Source organism: Pongo pygmaeus, chromosome X (genome assembly GCF_028885625.2).
Source record: "Pongo pygmaeus isolate AG05252 chromosome X, NHGRI_mPonPyg2-v2.0_pri, whole genome shotgun sequence".
NCBI lineage: Eukaryota > Metazoa > Chordata > Mammalia > Primates > Hominidae > Pongo > Pongo pygmaeus.
In genome coordinates this window covers 53,132,566-53,150,515 of record NC_072396.2, presented here as the reverse complement: position 1 = coordinate 53,150,515, position 17,950 = coordinate 53,132,566, and the positions used below count along the sequence as shown (strand labels likewise).

General features: G+C 46.0%; 1 pseudogene; it reads right to left on the bottom strand.

Moving 5' to 3' along the window:
• Positions 1-9,598: 9,598 nt before the first annotated feature.
• LOC129024504 (protein S100-A11-like) lies at positions 9,599-9,899 on the bottom strand (annotated as a pseudogene).
• Between the last annotated feature and the right edge of the window lie 8,051 nt (positions 9,900-17,950).

Genomic DNA, 17,950 nt, shown 5'->3' with positions numbered 1-17,950 from the left:
AGTTGTTGGGTTTTCTTTGTTTGTTTGTTTGTTTCTTCTAGAGATGGGGGTCTTGCTCTGTCCAGGCTGGAGTGCAGTGGCACAATCATAGCTCAATGCAGCCTTGAACTCCTGGGCTCAAGCAATCCTCCCTCCTCAGCCTCCAGAGAAGCTGTGACTACACGCATGCACCATCATGATCCACTAATTTTTTTAGGTTTTGTCAAGAAAGTCTCGCTCCGTTACCCAGGCCGGTCTCAAAGTCCTGGGCCAAAGCGATCCTCCCACCTTGGCCTCCTAAAGTACTAGGATTACAGCAGTGAGCCACCATGTCCGGCCCTCAGTTTTTATTTTGATAGAGACTATACATTTCAGTCCTGGAGCAGGATTCTGCAGCAGGTGTTTAGGCATCTTGGCCTTTGCTCTCTGAATGATTTTCGGGTTCAAGATCTGGGACGGTCCATTTGGGAGTATGTGGGAGGAGACACAGATGAAATCGTCATCTGGGGAACATGAAGGAATGAGGAAGATGGGCGCACTGTAGACCCTGTGATGGCCAGGGAATAGAAGAGTCCATTTAGTCTCCATGCAGGGGAGCAATCGGTGCGAAAGTCCCCAGGACAGAAGCATGAGGCTGCCCATCAAGGGTCTCACCAACCAGGGGCCTGGGGGCTGGGGTGGGAACGATGATTTGGGAATGGGACAGTTCTTTCTCACATGTACCATTGCACGGTGTGGAGGGGAAACAGTTGTGGGGAAGGGAAGGGCAGAGGGGAGTCTATTTTAGAACAAACCATTGTGTGTGAATGAAGACATCAAAGCTCCATTCACACATAATGGACTTGAAACACCAGACCCAGGTGGAGGCAGGACTGGAGCAGTTTTGACCGTCCATGGACCATCACCTTGGCCTTCTGGTTCTCCCCAGCCTTCGAAGGAGGACACTGTCATCATTATGCCAATATAATAGATGAGAGATGAAGTCCCAGACAGATGGTAGGCATCTTGTCACAGGTCCTACAGCTGGCAGGTGCAGGAGGAGCTGAGTTTGGAGCTCACTGACTTCAGAAACTTTAAGGAGGAAAGGTGTGTGTGGTGGAGGGAGGGGGAATTGAACAAGCCCCGGGTTCTGTCCCCAATCACAATGTGAAGGCTGTGGGTTCACTTACCGAAGACAAGGAGCCCTAGGGGAGAGAGAGTGCAGAGAGGGACAGGCAGTCGTGGTCACAGCGGGGACAGTGGGAGACAGAGATATGCAGGGTGGGCAGAAGAGAGGCAGGCAAAGAAGCAGGGGAGACACAAAGCCACATGTGGGCTGTCACAGTCACCAGAGGGAGAGGGTGCCTGGAAGGAGGTTGTGGAGCTCCAGGAGCAGTAGAGGTTCCCCAGATGTGTGAGCATGCCCTGCCTGGCACTGCAGGAAGAGGTGGCTGCCACCCAGGTCAGTGTGGACGTACCTCTACCTGTGTCTCAGAGGAAACAAATTCTATTTTATCCCAATATAGTTCTGTATTACACAAATGTAACATTCCGATACTAGATATCGAGAGCCTTATCCTCCATGCAAATAGAGGAGAGGATATCCTAAAAGAGATACTGAAGGATTTGATTTTTCTTTCTCCCTGGGATGATGGGATCCGTAAGTGGGGTCCCCCAGCCCACAAGACAGGTGCAAGGAAGGGTGGCTGGAAGATTGTGAGTTATGACAGGGAACATTTTTCCTTAGGTTCCATGGGTATATAAAGCTCCGGACTATCTGTCTATCATGGATAGATAAAGAGTGAACATGGTCCCCTCTCCACAAATGTGTTTCTCTCCTCGATTATTACTGTAAAGGGCTGAAGTTACACCAAGTCCTCATACATTACTTTTTCGTGAGTTTTTTTTTTTTTTTTTTTTTTTTTGAGACAGAATCGCAGTCTGTCGCTGAGGCTGGAGTGCAGTGATGCAATTACAGCTCACTGCAGCCTCGATCTCCCAGGCTCAAGGGATCCTCCCACTTCAGTTTCCGATCTAGCTGGGACTACAGGCACACGCCACCACACCCAGCTAGTTTTTGTATTTGTTTGTAGAGACGGCATCCACTATGTTGCCCAGGGTGGTCTGGATCCCCTGGCCTCTGGCATCCTCCTGCCTCAGCCTCCCAAAGTGCTGGGATGACAAGTGTGAGCCACCTCTCCAGGCCTTCACTTTCTTTAATGAACAATTATCAGAGTTTCATCTTACAGGCAAAAGTGGCTACTGCCAGCCAATCTGTCTGTGGTGTTGGAGGGGAATCTGGCTGATTCAGGTGTTTCTAATGATTTTTTTTTTATTGTACTTTAAGTTTTAGGGTACATGTGCACAACGTGCAGGTTTGTTACATATGTATACATGTCCCATGTTGCTGTGCTGCACCCATTAACTCGTTATTTAACATGAGGTATATCTCCTAATGCTATCCCTCCACCCTCCCCCCACCCCACAACAGGCCCTGGTGTGTGATGTTCCCCTTCCTGGGTCCATGTGTTCTCATTGTTCAACTCCCACCTATGAGGGAGAACATGCGGTGTTTGGTTTTTTGTCCTTGGGATAGTTTGCTGAGAATGATGGTTTCCAGCTTCATCCATGTCCCTAAAAAGGACACGAACTCATCCTTTTTTATGGCTGCATAGTATTCCATGGTGTATAGGTGCCACATTTTCTTAATCCAGTCTATCATTGTTGGATATTTGGGTTGGTTCCTCTAATGAACTTTTAAATTAACCTACATGATGATTATCCTAAGGCCCTTACCAGCTCCATGTTTTTTTTTGATTCAGGGTTTGGAGATTTTCAGAGGCTTTGTTACAAAGAGAATCTCCTGGGCGGGCACGGTGACCCACTCTGTAATATCAGCACTTTGGGAGGCCGAGGCAGGCAGATCACTTGATGTCAGGAGTTTGAGACCAGCCTGGCCAACAGGGTGAAACCTCCGTCTCTACTAAAAATACAAAAATTAGCCAGTAGTGGTGGCTGGCCTCTGTGAATTCCAGTTACTGCGGGGAGTGAGGCGGAAGAATCCCTTGAACCTGGGAGACGGAGGGTGCAGTGAGCCGAGATCACGCCACTGCACTCCAGCCTGGGAGACAGAGTAAGTCTCTGTCTCAAACAGCATCTCTCGCCTACAGTGATTTGAGCTGTGGTCTTGTCTCCTTGGGTTTCTCTATCAGTCTGATCCCATCTACTCTATCTCCCAGGAATGCCTCAATATTTCTGGTGGACCACTGACACGTTTTCTTATTTTCCTCTACTGTTAAGAGTTGACCCTTGAAAACATTTTCTTCCCAGTTCAATGGAATGGTGAGTGGGGCACGGGATCTATCTGCCATCTTGCTCCAATCATCTGGTTTTAGATATTGTATGTACTTTTGTCACTATGAAAGTGTAATTTTTCTCAATTTGGTTTTCTAAATGGTTATTACTGGTATGTAGAAAACCTATCTATTAATGTATATAATATTTTGTTACCCGTCTGGGTGCAACTTCCCCTGCATTTTGGCACAAGACTCAACCTGTTTAATTCTCCAAAATAAATGTGACAGGCTGGGTGCGGTGGCTCACGCCTGTAATCCCAGCACTTTGGGAGACTGAGGCGGGTGGAACACCTGAGGTCAGGAGTTCCAGACCAGCCTGGCCAAGATGGTGAACCCCCTTCTCTACTAAACATACAAATGAAAAAATTAGCCAGGCATTGGTGTTGCATGCCTGTAGTGCCAGCTACCAGGGCAGCTGAGGAGGGAGGATCACATAAACTCAGGAGGCAGAGATTGCAGTGAGCCGAGATCGGGCCACTGCACTCCAGCCCGGGCGACAGAGACTCTGTCTCTAAATAAAAAAGAAAAAGAAAAAAAAGAAAATTCACTTCACAGGCAGTAGATATCCCACAGGCACGAACTCCCCTACACTTCTAGATTGCATCACCCGCCCCTTTGGCAGCTGTCTGGGAAGCCAGATCCCACACTTGGAAGTGTAGTGTTTCATATAATCCAAAAGTGGTAGCAGAGGCCAGGCGTGGTGGCTCACACCTGTAATCCCAGCACTCTGGGGGGCCAAGGCAGGCGGATCATGAGGTCAGGAGTTGGAGATCAGCCTGGCCGGAATGGAGAAACCCCGTCTCTACTAAAAATACAGAAATTAGTTGGGCATGGTGGTACGCGCCTGTAATCCCAGCTACTCGGGAAGCTGAGGTAGGAGAATCGCTCGAATCTGGGAGGCAGAGGTTTCTGTGAGCTGAGATCACACCACTGCAACAGAGGGCGACTCCGCCTCAAAAAAAAAAAAAAAAAAAAAACCAAACAAACAATAAAAAGTGGTAGCAGAAATCAGAAAAAGTCCAGATATGTAGGTAATTGGCCTGGCTGTACGGCAGCAGCCAAGGGTGAACACTAAATGCTCCCAAGCAAGTCCTAAGTTCACCGAGTAACTGGAGTACCCATCTGTATTAGTTAATTGCCTTTATCTGAAGGAAAAATAAAACTCGTGTCTCTATGACAAGCAGGTGCTTACAGCTTAGAGCAAGGCATCTAGGTTAAACTCCCCTGGTGACAGGGAGACAGGGACATCATGTTCCTCGATGTTCACATTCCAAAGAGATGGCTCCATGGCCCTGAAGAAAGACATTCCTAAGGGACGGGTGTGGTGGCTCACGCCTGTAATCCCAACACTTTGGGAGGCTGAGGCTGGAGGATCACTTGAGGCCTGGAGTTCAAGTTCAAGACATTCCTGGGTCCTAGGATGGCCAGAGGCTTACGTATCAAAGGAAGAATTTACAAATACAAATTTTCTAAAGGAAATGCTCTAAGGAAAGTGAAATGGAGACAGGTTTCTTCTTCTCTCTTGGCAACAGGAAAAATTCAACTTTATGTTTAGTTACCCTTACGATTTCCCCCTTTTGTTAATTGTTTTACAGGAACACTGCAATTTTCTAATTATCTCCACTGCTGTTTCTATCTTTCTCTGCGTAGTTTACAGCCACCTACATATCCAACAAGTCCATAGTAAAATGCAAACAAAGCAATTATCAAGATTGTCATAGAATGATTTTTTTTTCGGGATGGAGTTTTGCTCTTGTTGCCCAGGCTGGAGTGCAATGGTGCGACGTCGGCTCACTGTAACCTCTGTCTCCTAAGTTCAAGCAATTCTCCTGCCTCAGCCTCCTGAGTAGCTGGGATTACAGGCATGTGCCACACGCCCAGCTAATTTTCTATTTTTTTAGAGATGGGATTTCACCATTTTAGCCAGGCTGGTCTTCAACTCCTCACCCTAGGTGATCCACCCACCTCGGCTTCCCAAAGTGTTAGGATTACAAATGTGAGCCACCGTGCCCTGCCTAGAAAGAATTCTTAAATTCAGTATGATACTCCCCTTTTTTGGGCGGGGGGACCTTTAAACACATCATACTGGTTAATTGTGTCAAAGTCAAAATAAATTATAGAGACAAATCCCTAAATCAAATGCTGTATTTGGGAATCACAAAATTGCAATCCACGGCATATACAAGGACTGGCGCGGTCTTCAGAATGTCCAACGAACAAACAGAAGTTGGAAGCTTTATTAGAAAGAAAAATGTTACATATTGTTTTGAAATGAGGCTCATTGGCCTTGGAGAAGCTGGTTCATTCGCACAATCAGCTTTCACATTCCCTCTTTTGATCAACATCTTTGTTTGAAAACCTCACTGATTAACCATATTAAAGTGAGGCTTCATTGTCACTCCATGCCAGGATGGACATGGGCCGGTTGTCTTTGTCCCACGTCAAGGGAAAGGTAAGGGAGTCTAGATCAGGGACATGGGCCATATTTGAGCCACAAAGAGGCCAGAAGGAAAAACAAAAATTCAGGCAGGTTTGTCTGGAGTTCAGCATCAAATTCCATCTTATTAGTCCCATCTATATTAGCATTCATCTTGAAGCACTAGGCCAACATTTTCCTGTTGGTAGAACTGGCTTAACAAATATTAGACAGGCAACAAGAATGGAGCTCAAAGATCATAATACAAAAGTAATTGGCTATCGTTTTATTTTATTTTATTTTGTTTTGTTTTATTGAAATGCAGTCTTGCTCTGTCGCCCAGGCTAGAGTGCAGTGTCGTGATCCCGGCTCACTGCAACCTCCACCTCCTGGGTTCAAGCGAATCTCCTGCCTCAGCCTCTCGAGTAGTTTGGATTACAAGTGCTCACCACCACGCCCGGCTAATTTTTGTCCTTTCAGTAGAGACGGGGTTTCATCATGTTGGCCAGGCTGGTCTCGAACTCCTGACCTCAAGTGATCCGCCCTCCTTGGCATCCCAAAGTGCTGGGATTACAGGCACAAGCCACTGCACCCAGCTATAATTAGCAATAGTATAATAAATTTAGTTTGTACAATGATTTTGAACTAAGATCCCAAGCCTAAGGGCCACCAGCTAAACAAATCAAAAGACTATGGGGGAATTGAATGAGACCTCTTATAGTCTTTGAGTAGCATTTTAGGACTGGGTTGAATTAAAGCAGAGTGCCAACTCTATAAAAGGGACCACTCTATAAAAAGGATTCACTAGGTGAATCAAAGGATTTGGGAGTCATGGTCCGTCAAGTGAAAAATGTAGACATTAAGGGGATAAGAGTCCCATTATGATATGAAGACTTATTCTGATGTCTTGGGAAAAGCTGTCTACAATGTGGAATCGTCAACTTCTCATCCTGATTTGTCGTTCGAATGTCTCTGGTTATGGCATTCGACAGTTTGGTGAACTCTTTGTGTGGTCCATACATCAGACACGAGACTTGTTCCTTAAAATTTATGCAGTTTGGCTAGGTGCAGTGGTTCATGCCTGTAATCCCAGCATTTTGGGAGGCTGAGGTGAGCAGATCACGAGGTCAGGAGATAGAGACCATCCTGGGTAACTCGGTGAAACCCCGCCTCTACTAAAAATACAAAAAATTAGCCGGGGATGTTGTCACGTGCCTGTAGTCCCAGCTACTCGAGAGGTTTGGGCAGGAGAATCGCTTGAACCCGGGAAGCGGAGGTTGCAGTGAGCCGAGATCTCACCACTGCACTCCAGCCTTGGCGACAGTGTGAGACTCCATCTCAAAAAAAAAAAAAATTATGCAGTTTTTATCTTAGAGTATTTGTAAACCAAAAACAGCATCCTAAGCACCCCCACCCTTAACCATCTGAATGGACGTCTTCCTCAGCCAGAGCTCTTTTAAAATTAACCTGGGAGACTGTTTTAGGCCATGACAGGACGTGTGGGTCAGACATGCCTCATTATACCTCTCTGGCATCAATATCAACACAGACTTAAATCTCATAAGAAACATGTTACAACCTAGTCTCTCTGAAGCCCAGTACCTGAAGGCTTCCTCTGCAAATAAGAACCTGGGTCACCACAATCCTTTATCTTAACCCAGACATTCCTTTCTGTTGATCCTAGGCATGTTTGTTTGTTTGTTTGTTTGTTTTTGTTTTGAGACAGAGTCTAGATCTGTTGCCCAGGCTGGAGTACAATGGTGCGTTCTCTGCCAACTGTAACCTCTGCCACCCGGATTCAAGCAATTCTCCTGTCTCAGTCTACCCGGTAGTTGGGGTTACAGGCACCCACCATCACACCCAGCTAAATTTTTTGTATTTTTAGTAGAGACGGGGTTTCACCATGTTGGCCAGGCTGGTCTCCATCTCCTGACCTGAGGTGATTCATCTGCCTCAGCCTCCCAAAGTGCTGGGATTATAGGCATGAGCCACCAGGCCCGGCCGATCCTAGGTTTTTAGAAAACCCAATCAATTGTCAACTAGAAAATTTTTTAATCTACCTATAAGCTGGAAGCCCCTGCTTCGAGTTGTCCTGCCTTTCTGGACCAAACCAATGTATTTCTTAACTGTATTTGCTTGAGTCTCCGTAAAATCTATAAAACCAAGCTGCACCCCAACCTCCTTGGGCAACTCAGGACCTCCTGAGGCTGTGTCATGGGCCATGGTCGCTCCTATTTGGCTCAGAATAAGTCTCTTCAAGTGTTTTCCAGAGTTTGACTCTTTTCATCAGCAGACTTCAGGAACAGAGCAATTTCTGTTTTTAGTAATTTTATGGGAAAAAGTTGGATCTAGTCTAGTCTATATGTAGGTAACAAGAACTCGGCCAGGCGCAGTGGCTCAGGCCTGTATTCCCACCACTTTGGGAGACTGAGGCAGGCAGATCACGTGGTCAAGAGATCGAGACCATCCTGGCCAACATGGTGAAACACCGTCTCTACTGAAAATACAAAAATTAGCTGGGCGTGGTGGCATGCACCTGTAGTCCCAGCTACTCAGGAGGCTGAGGCAGGAGAATCGCTTGAATGCGGGAGGCGGAGGTTGCAGTGAGCCTAGATCCCGCCACTGCACTCCAGCCTGGTGACAGAGCGAGACTCTGTCTCAAAAACAACAACAACAACACAAAAAGAAAAAAAAAAAAAACAAAAAAAAAACAAGAACTCGAAAAAATGCAAAGAGCTACAATCTAATAACTGGTCTATTAGAGTTTTTCTTTAGCAACATAATTTTTCTCTATACATTGATCACTTAGGAATCTCAGATTTAAAAACCTCTTGAGGATAGAAAGTCAAACCAAGGCCGACTTTAGATTTCACCTACCTTCTTAAGGTTCCTGGGCCTGACAGAAAGTGACCGCTTTTATTCACCCACTCTAAAGCTAAAAACACTTGAAGTCAGGCATTCCATGCATTTTGATGAAAGCCTTGGTAATATAACCAATTTTTTTTTTCTTTTTGAGACAGAGTCTTGCTCTGTCACCCAGACTGCTGAGATCTCAGTTCGCTGCAGCCTCCACCTCCTGGGTTCAAGCAATTCTCCTGCTTCAGCCTCCTGAGTAGCTAGGATTACACATGTACACCACCATGCCCTACTACATTTTTTCTTTATAATTTTTAGTAGAGATGTGGTTTCCCCATGTTGGCCAGGCTGGTCTCAAACTCCTGACCTCAGGTGATCCACCCACCTCAGCCTCCCGAAGTGCTGGGATTACAGGTGTGAGCCACCATGCCCGGCCCTATAACCAATGTTTTTAATTGTATCTGTCTATAAAGAGAGAGCAGATTTATGTGTGTGTGTTTAGCAAAAAGGTGGGTCAGGTGCAATGGCTCACACCTAAAATCCCAGAGCTTTGGGAGGCCACTTGAGCCCAGAAGTTCAAGATCAACCTGGGCAACATAACTAGACCCCCATTGCTAAAAAAAAAATAAAAGAAAAAAAAAAAAAGAAAAAGAAAAGGAAAAAAAAAGAAAGAAAGATAGAAAAGAGGAAAGAAGTATGGTTTTATAACTACCTGCAGGTAGGGCCTGCATGAGGTGGTGGGTGTACTTGAGAGAAGAGAAGAGGAAAGGAGGAGAGGAGAGGGGAGGGGAGGAAAGTAGGGGAGAAGGGCGAGGGGATGGGGAGGAAGGAGACAGGGGAGGGGGAGCGGTGGAACGGCACGGAGGAGGGAATGGTTTTATTACTACCTGCAGGCAGGGCCTGCATGAGGTGGTGGGTGTGCTGGGCCCAGGGTACATGTGGGCTGTGAGGAGATGGTGATGGTGAGGCTGGAAGGAAAGGAGGTTGCTTGGAAACCAGGCCCAAGGGATCCTCAGATCTGCTTCTTGGAATGGGCAGCCTTGAGAAAAGAGTCATGGTAAGCCACAGTCATGCCATCCATCAGATGCAGACATTCTTGGAAATCTAGCTGCCCATCACTAGTGAGGTCCAGTTTCTTCATCATGTGGTCAAAGACACTGGGGCCCTCTGGTTCTTCATGAAGGCATCCAGTTCTGTATTCATGAAGCTTGGGAACTCCGTCTTGGAGTGAATACTATCGTAACCATCCTTTCCAGCTTATTTCTGGAAAATAGCAATCAGGGACTCTCTGTAGGGCTGGAGACTTTTGCCATGTTGGAGTTGAATGCGGCACCAAGAATAGGTTTTTACTAGACCTGTGTAAATAACCCTATTGCCATAGGAATATTTACAAATAGTTTTCGAATTCTGGAGGAATTGAGTAGTAAGAAAAAGCAAACATTTCCATCTCAGTTTACAAAAGTATACTTCACAAAATTATTATAAACTATAGATAGTTTAACAGAGAAAATTTTCTCCTTTTTTTCATTTTTTTGAGAAAGGATTGTGCCCCGTTGCCCATGCTGGAGGACAGTGGTGCAAACACGGCTCCCTGTAACCTCTGCGTCCCGACTCAAGTGATCCTCCCACCTCGGCCTTGCAAGTAGCTGGGACCACAGGCGCGTGCCACCATGCCCAGCTAATCTTTTTATTTTTGTTTTTGTTTTTGTAGAGACAGGGTTTTGCCATGTTGCCCAATCTGGTCTTGAACTCCTGGGCTCAAGTGATCCTCCTGCCTTGGCTTCCAAAGTGAGCCACCACATCCTACCAGAAAATTTTCTTAAATGTAGAAAACAAAACATTTAGGTAAAAAACAAATAAAGTTTTATTTTCTTAATTTCTTTCGGAAACCGGGTCTCCTATATTTCCCAGGTTGGTCTTGAACTCCTGCACTCAAGGGATCCTCCCGTTCCGGCCTCCAAAAGTGCTGGGATCAGAGGTGTGAGCCACTGCACCCAGCCCAAGAATAAATCAAGTTTTAAATAAAGGTCACAAAACATTATTGGTTATTTGGCCTCATATAATTAATGTTTGTTCTGCTTGATCTTGATAACCAGTTGCATGAACCCCTCAGTTTTCGTTAGAGTTTTCAAAAATAATTTATTTAGTTCATTGCTCTGAAAGTCATTACAAATCTATATTCAACAGTACTTGTTAAAATATTTTTTATGAATCTGATTCTGGATGCCTTTAGAGAAGAATCAGCACTGTAGATGATAAAGCTTAGAATAGTAACGATTAAAATCTGATGAAAGTTCAATAATTGACAAGAAAATTCAGTTATTTCTATTATAGAGAGCATTTTAAGATAACAACCAGAATCATGACTAATAGCATCACACCAGGGCCATCAGACCTCTGTAAATTTTATATGATCTTCTGAACATTAACATCAATAATATATCTATATAAATGTAAACACCAATTAGTATTTTTTATTATCTGACATTGCTTTTCATATACTCTAACACATCAAATAAGCCTAATGAGAGACACATTCTTTGAGGCTCTCCAGGGGCCTCACTGGTAAATCTCAAAGTCAATTTTAGGTTAAAAAGACTTAAATTAGAATTTGATTAGTTTGTTCAACAGCAGTAGATAAATTAAAAGAGAACTGCATTTTGGGGAAGTTTGTCAAAGATGTTAAAAGGCTCAAAACACTTGTGCAAAACAGGATCACGGGTCACTGTGAAATAATAGTCACTCATTTAACCAGAGTGATAGTCCACAGACTTCAAAAGCAGTACAGAAAGTTACATGGACTTAAAAACTTACCCTTTCAAAGCTCAGTTTTCCTAAGCAAGAAGAAACCTAATTAGTAGGCCGGGCGTGTTGGCTCACGCCTGGAATCCCAGCACTTTGGGAGGCTGAGGCGGACAGATCACTTGAGGCCAGGAGTTCAAGACCAGGCTGAGCGACATGGCAAAACCCCTTTTCTACTAAAAGGACAAAATATTAGCTGGGTGTCGTGGCCCGCGCCTCTGGTCCCAGCTACAGGAGGCAAAATAATTGCTTGAACCCGGGAGACAAAGGTTGCAGTGAGCCAAGATCCCGCCCATTGCACTCCAGCCTGGGCGACAGAGAGAGACTCCATCTCAAAACAAAGCCCTAGGATCAACAGAAAGGAATGCCTGGGTTAAGATAAAGGACTGTGGAGACCCAAGTTCTTATTTGCAGAGGAAGCCTTCGGGTACTAGGCTTCAGAGAGACTAGGTTGACTGAAAGTCTGTGTTGATGTTGATGCCAGAGAGGTATAATGAGGCATGCCTGACCCCCACTTCCTGTCATGGCCTGAAACCGTCTCTCAGGTTAAATTTTAAAAGAGCCCTGGCTGAGGAAGAAGTCCATTCAAACGGTTGCGGGATGGCGGGGGATAGGATTTTATTTTTGATCTACAAGTTCTATAAGATAAAAGTGCATAATTTTAAGGAACAAGTCTTGTGCCTGCTGTATGGACCACACAAAATGTTCACCAGGCTGTCCAATGCCATAAGGGAAAAAGAGACCTTTCCCCATTTCACTTTCCTTAGAGCATTTTCTTGAGAAAATTTGTATTTGTAAATTCTTCCTCTGATCTGTAAGCCTCTGGCCATCCTAGAACCCAGGAATGTCTTGAACTTGAACTCCAGGCCTCAAGTGAGCCTCCAGTCTCAGCCTCCCAAAGTGTTGGGATTACAGGCATGAGCCACCAAGCCCGTACCCTAGGAATGTCTTTCTTCAGGGCCTTGGAGCCATCTTTTTGAAATGTGAACATTGAGGAACATGATGTCCTTGTCTCCCTGTCACCAGAGGAGTTTAGCCTAGGTGCCTCGCTCCAAGCTGTAAGCAGCTGGTTGTCATAGAGACACGAGTTTTACTTTTCCTTCAGATAAAGGCAATTAACTAACACAGGTGGGTACTCCAGTTACTCAGTGAACTTAGGACTTGCCTGGGAGGATTCAGTTTTCACCCTTGGCTGCTGCTTTACAACTAGGCAAAGTAGCTACATACCTGGGCTTTCTGACTTCTGCTACCGCTTTTGTGTTTGTTTGTTTGTTTGTTTGTTTTGTTTTGTTTTTGAGATTGAGTCTCGCTCTGTCGTGCAGGCTGGAGTGTAATGGTGAGATCTCAGCTCAGTGCAACTTCTGCCTCTCGAGGTCAAGCGATTCTCCCACCTCAGCCTCTGGAGTATCTGGGATTACGGGTGCACGCCACCATGCCCAGCTAAATTTGTACTTTTAGTATAGACGGGGTTTCACCATGCTATCGAGGCTGGTCTCGAACTCCTGACCTCATGATCTGCCTGCATCGGCCTCCCAAAGTGCTGGAATTACAGGCGTGAGCCACCACACCTGGCTTCTGCTACCACTTTTGGATTGTATGAAAAACTACACTTCCAAGTGTGGCATCTGTCTTCCCAGACAGCTGCCAAGGGGGCAGATGATGCAATCTAGAAGTGTAGGGGAGCTCGTGCCTGTGGGATACATTTTGACCATTAAGAAAAGGAACCAGGAGCGAGAACCAGGTACGTAAATTCCCTCTCCTCTCCTCTCCTCTCCTCATGCACCGTTCCAGGCATGGTTTCTCAGTATAGTCTGTCTAGAGGTGTCCAGAATGGCCCAAATTCTGTTTCCTTGGGAACCTGAGCTAAAATAATGGGCATTCAAACACTCGAAGAGAGTGCTAAGTGTTGTGGAGGACCTAGATCTGGGCAGAGGAAAATTATTGCAATAAGAAAATGGACAATTTGAGGATTTGGAATAGAGGGAAGGACTAGAAGAACCAGTAGTAGAATAGCTTAGGGGTAATAATTTTGGAGAAAAAGGCAGTTCTGGTGATTTTTGCTGTGAACTGCTCAGCTCTGTAAAATACACACTTCTTTCCTTCCATCAGTCTCCTCTATGAAATCTTCCATAAAGTATCCTTTTATAACTATCTATTGCCTGTGAAGTGATTTTTCTTTTTTTCTTTTTCTTTTTCTTTAGAGATAGAATCTCTGTCGCCCAGGCTGGAGTGCAGTGGTGCCACCTTGGCTCACTGCAATCTCTGCCTCCCGAGTTCAAGTGATCCTCCCGTCTCAGCTGCCCTAGTAGCCGGGAATACAGGCGTGCGGCCACCAGGCGTGGCTAATTTTTTTTTTATTTTGTATTTTTAGTAGAGATGCGGTTTCACCATCTTGGCCACGCTGGTCTCGAACTCCTGACCTCAGGTGATCTACACACCTCGGCCTACCAAAGTGCTGGGATTACAGGCATGAGCCACCGCATCCAGGCTATCAGGTTTTTTTTTTGTTTTTTTGTTTTTTTTTTTAGAATAAAACAGATTGAGTCTTGTGCCAAAATGCAGGGGATGCTGCACCCAGACAGGTAACAAAATATTATATACAGTAATAGATAGCTTTTCTACATACCAATAATAACCATTTAGAAATCCAAATTGAGAAAAACTACACATATATAGCGACAAAAGTACATAAAATATCTAAAACCAGATGATTGGAGCAAGATGGCAGATAGATCCCGTGCCCTACTCAACATTCCTTCGAACTTGGAAGAGCAGTGGGAGATCTCGCCACTGCACCCCAGCCTGGGCGACAGAGTGACATTCTGTCTCAGAAAAAAAAGAAAAAAACAAATAATAATAATAAAAGTAATGTATCAGAACTTGACGGAACTTCAGACCTTCATTGTAATAGTGAAGGAGAGAAACACATTTGTGGAGAGGGGACCATGTTCACTCTTTATCCATGATAGACAGATAGTCGGGAGCTTTATATACCCATGGAACCTAAGGAAAAATGTCCCCTGTCATGACTCACAATCTTCCAGCCACCCTTCCTTGCACCTGTCTTGTGGGCTGGGGGACTCAACTTATGGATCCCATCTTCCCAGGGAGAAAGAAAAATCAAATCCTTCAGTATCTCTTTTAGGGTATCCTCTCCTCTATTTGCATGGAGGATAAGGCACCCGATATCTAGTAGCCGAATGTTACATTTGTGTAATACAGAACTATATTGGGATAAAATAGAATTTGTTTCCTCTGAGACACAGGTAGAGGTACGCCCACACTGACCTGGGTGGCAGCCACCTCTTCCTGCAGTGCCAGGCAGGGCATGCTCACAGATCTGGGGAACCTCTTGCTCCTGGAGCCCCACAATCTCCTTCCTGGCACCCTCTCCCTCTGGTGGCTGTGACAGCCCACATTTGGTCTTGGGTATCCCCTGCTTCTTTGCCTGCCTTTCTTCTGCCCAGGCTGCACATCTCTGTCTCCCGCTGTCCCCACTATGTCCACGATTGCTTCTCCCTCCCTGCACTCTCCATCTCTAAGGGCTCCTTGTCTTCGAAAATGAACCCACAACCTCTACCTTGCAATTGGGGACAGAACCCGGGGCTTGTTCAATTCCCCCTCCCTCCACCACACACACCTTTCCTCCTTAATGTTTTTGAAGTCAGTGAGCTCCAAACTCAGCTCCTCCTGCACCTGCCAGCTGTAGGACCCGCGACAAGACGCCTACCATCTGTCTGGGACTCCGTCTCTCATCTGTCATATAGGCATAATGATGATAGTGTCCTCCTTCCAAGGCTGGGGAGAACCAGGAGGCCAAGGTGATGGGGTATGAATGGTCAAAACAGCTCCAATCCTGCCTCCACCTGGGGCTGGTGTTTCAAGTCTGTTGTGTGTGGATGGAGGTTTAATGTCTTCATTCACACACACTGGTTTGTTCTAAAATGGACTCCCCTCTGCCCTTCCTTCCCCACAATTGTTTCCCCTCTGTACCGTGCAATGGTACCTGTGAGAAAGAACTCTCCCATTCCCAAATCATCGTCCCCACCCCAGCCCCCAGGCCCTTGGTTGGTGAGACCCTTGATGGGCAGTCTCATGCTTCTGTCCAGGGGACTTTCCCACCGTTGCTCCTCTGCATGGAGACTAAGCGGACTCTTCTATTCCCTGTGCATCACGGGGTCTAGAGTGCACGCATCTTCCTCATCCCTCTGCGTTCCCCAGATGACGATTTCATCTGTGTCTCCTCCCACATACTCCCAAATGGACCGTCCCAGCCCTAGAACCCGAAAATGGTTCAGAGAGCGAAGGCCAAGATGCCCAAACACCTGCTGCAGAATCCTGCTCCAGGACTGAAGTGTATAGTCTCTATCAAAATAAAAACTGGAGGCCAGGTGTGGTGACTTACGCCTGTAATCCCAATATATTAGGAGGCCAAGGTGGGAGGATTGCTTGAGCCCAGGAGTTGGAAACCTGCCTGGGTAACATAGTGAGACTCTCTAGACAAAACCTGAAAAAATCAGTGGGGCGTGATGGTGCATGCCTGTAGTCACAGCTACTCCGGAGGCTGCTGTGGGAGGATCACTTGATCCCAGGAGTTGAAGGCTGCATTGAGCTATGATCATGCCACTGCACTCTAGCCTGGATAGAGCAAGACCCCATCTCTAGAAGAAACAAACAAACAAACCAAGAAACCCAACAACCGGAAACATCTTCCTCTAAAATGGGGGTCAGAAACATCTGTCTGCCTTGTTCCCTGATGTCTCTCCAGCACCTAGAACAGCGCTCAGCATGAGTATGCACTCATTAGTTTTTTGTTGAATAAGTGACTCGTTTGACACAGCAATTCCACTTCTAAGAATCTTTCCTAAAGAAATATTCATACACATGCAGAGAGCTGTGTGCACAATAATGAGAGGAGCAAACAACTGGGGAACGTCTGCAAATGTTTATTAACTGTCAGTGACTGATAGAGGGGAATCAGATGAGGGGAGTACAAGCAGAAGGGAGATGCTTATCGTGTTACTTGGTGTTTGTGTGTGTGTGTGCGGTGTGTAAATGCAGAGGAAAAAATCTGAAATTAAACACTCAGACCTCCCCTCAGCAGTCACATCTGGGGAGAGAGGAGGGTAATGCTGTTCTACGGAGAGAATACCTGACTACACTTGTTTTCTAAGGTAGGTGCATGAATACACAAACCGAAATATGCATTAAGCATGTCTTGCTGATCAGTGAAAATGTTAATATCTAACAGAATGGCACACTGTAAGAAAGTACAACGTAAACTCTAACATCGAACTCTTGGCACACTAAGAAAAATGACGCTCAACTTTTCACTGTTGTGAACACTTGCTTTCGCTTGCTATACACCTGATGACGAGGGGTCCGCAGCCACGCTGATGTTCGTGAAAGGTCACCACATTCTGCTTCTCATCATGGGCATGTGTCATATCCCCGAGGCTGAGGCAAGAAGAGAGAAGGAAAGTAAGTGGCAGTGAGTTCCCACCACGTGACAACTCAATCTCAACTCCTCCTGACCTGCAGACCCTGCACACTCTGATTCTGCCCTACCCCAGGACCTGCACATGCCTTCCACGGTTCCTCGAAGTGAACCCTCTGCTCATGCCACAGTGACTTCCTCACCTGGTTTATCCATTCCTAGGCTAGAGGAAGGTGTGGCCGGCATATCAGGGCTGACCTGGGGTTTGGGAACCCACAGCATCCTGGGTAGGGAGCATCCCTGGATATACAGAGTAGGGAGTAGAAAGAGCATGGGAAATCGGCCGGGTGCGGTGGCTCACGCCTGTAAACCCAGCACTTTGGGAGACCGAGGCAGGTGGATCCCGAGGTCAGGAGTTCGAGACCAGCCTGACCAACATGGTGAAAGTTTGTCTCTACTAAAAATACAAAAATTAGCCGGGTTGTGTGGGGTGCACACGTGTAATCCCAGCTACTCAGGTTGCTGAAGCAGGAAAATCACTTGAACCCGGATGCAGAAGTTGCAGTGAGGCGAAATTGCCCCACCATATCCAGCCTGGGCGACAGAGCAAGAATCCCTCCAAAAAAAAAAGAAAGAAAGAAAGAAAGAGAATGGGAAATCTCATCATTCAGCCTCAATGCTGTACCCTAGAAAAGGGAATTATTTGGGGAACAAGTGAGAAGATGGGATACCAGTATCATAACAGAATAGCACATCTGCAGGGATGTGGGGGATGAGCCAAAGGTTCACTTACGGAGTTACTCGTCATCTTCCTCAGGGTCGCTGATCGCTTCATAAATCACTAGCTGCTTTCTCTCACGCAGTCTGTGGGTCCAGGCATGTTTCCCCCTTTTGGGTCCTATGATGGAGAATAGTTGGAAAGTGAGGGTTGGGTGGGTTGGAGAGTGTTAGGCTCTGTTTTCTCAAAAAAGGAGATGCCTCCCCACCACCAAGTGCCCATGGGCCTTCTTTATCCAGTTTTTCACATTCTCTGGCTTAGAGAGGCTGAGGCCTTAGGTCCACACCAATACACGATAAATACCAATTAAAGTTTTAGCTTCTGGCTCCTTCCGTTGTCAGGTTTAA